The following is a 1696-nucleotide window of genomic DNA, read 5'->3' on the forward strand; positions in this document are numbered from 1 at the left end:
CAATTGGCTCTGACTAGCTTGCAAGATCGAACTGTCAGACATTCAGCAACTTTGCAAACCCCTTTTCAGATAGTTGGTACCTTGAATTTGACACGATGGGAATATTTACACCTCAATGCTACAAAGCCGGGCTTCCTCTGCTTTACCTACACACCATCAGACAGTCCTTACCTGTCAGGCACTGTTTTAAGCACTTTACAAATATCACATTTAATCCTCACAGGAAGACGCCAGTTTTATAGCCAATTTACAGATGGGGAAACTGAGGACCAGGGAGTTGAAGTCACTTGCCCACCTATGGTTTGGGAGGCTTGCCTAAAAGGAATGCCGGAGAGCTGCAGGAAGACCATCCTTGAAGTCTCTGGGTGCCACTGCCCTTTGCGGACTCAGGTACAAGCCATTCTAATCTCGGCCACCAGTTTTAATCAGCTCCTCTGAGAGAAGAGAGGCAGTTGCCTGGTGACTAAAGTGTTTTCCAGCCGTCAGAAGGTCACGCTGTGTGATGGGAACCTAAAGATCCCCCTGCGGGGTGCCCCTGTTGTAGGGCTCCAGACAGCAGATGCAATCAGCCCAGCCAGAACCCACGCCAAGCTCCAGACCTCCTTCCTGCTCTGACGCCCGACAGAGCCATTGCTAGGATTGAATTAAAGCCATGACGTCCTGGAACAGGCAGCGGCAGGCATTGTGTGGGGAGAGCCCTTGCTGCGTATGTGCAGCACGGCCAGAGCAGGGGGGCAAAGTCCAGGGCCCCCGAACCTCATGGATACAGCCGTCCACCCAGCATGTACCTTTGGCCTGTCCATTTGGGTCCACAGTTGGGGCTAGTAATGGTCTCCCTGAAGCTCTCAGTTTAGGGATAATAGTCTTTTCAGGAACCATTCTGGCTTGAACATTCCAGGTCTTTCTGGGCCTAAGTCAGCCCTTCTCTGACCCCTCTGCATTGTCACTTCTGGTGTTTCTGTCTGCCCATTTCTCCTTAGGAGCAAAAGTATGTCTCCTGATTATTCTTGGTTGGGGCTCTAAGCCCCAGCCAGGTCCCTGCATACAGCAGGATCTCAATAAATGTGCAGTGAATGAATGAAGTAATGACCCACGGATTGTGTCTTGTCCTCTCCACCTGCTGCCACACAGGGCTCCTGATGATTTCTCCAAAACTTGCCGTCAGGAATAAATTGCCCTTGGTCATTACACCCCAGTCTCCCCTTCTTCCAGCTCCCTGCTGGCTGGGGAAGGTGGCTTGTTTGACAGCAGACCCAGGAAGGTGGAGGGAAGCCCTGAGCAGACCTCTCAGAGGAGGTGATATTTACCCAGAGATCTGAAGAGGAAGCCCCCAGCCATAGGAAGAGGGAGGGGAGGGGAGTTCCAGGCACAAGGGACAGGTGCCAGTGCTCATCTAGGAGCTGACAGTGGGCTTGAGATAAAGGTGTCAGGGTAGACAGGTCACAGAGTGAGGGCAGGGTCCCTTCACCCCACACACTGGGGGCCTCTTTGTGATCCCCGAGGGGCAGAGCAGAGTCCTGTGCGGCTCCCCCACCACACTCCACTGCCCCAGAGCATGGTCTCAGGGCTTTCATCCCCACCCACCTGCACTGTTCCTAGCTCTGGGAGCAGCTATGCCAAGGGGGAGGAGGTGCCATCCTGAAAATGCTGTTTATTATCCCTTCAGCAGAAAGCCCCATCATTTAATCCTTGGATA

The sequence above is a fragment of the Nyctereutes procyonoides genome, unplaced genomic scaffold (genome assembly GCF_905146905.1).
Source record: "Nyctereutes procyonoides isolate TBG_1078 unplaced genomic scaffold, NYPRO_anot_genome, whole genome shotgun sequence".
Classification (NCBI taxonomy): domain Eukaryota; kingdom Metazoa; phylum Chordata; class Mammalia; order Carnivora; family Canidae; genus Nyctereutes; species Nyctereutes procyonoides.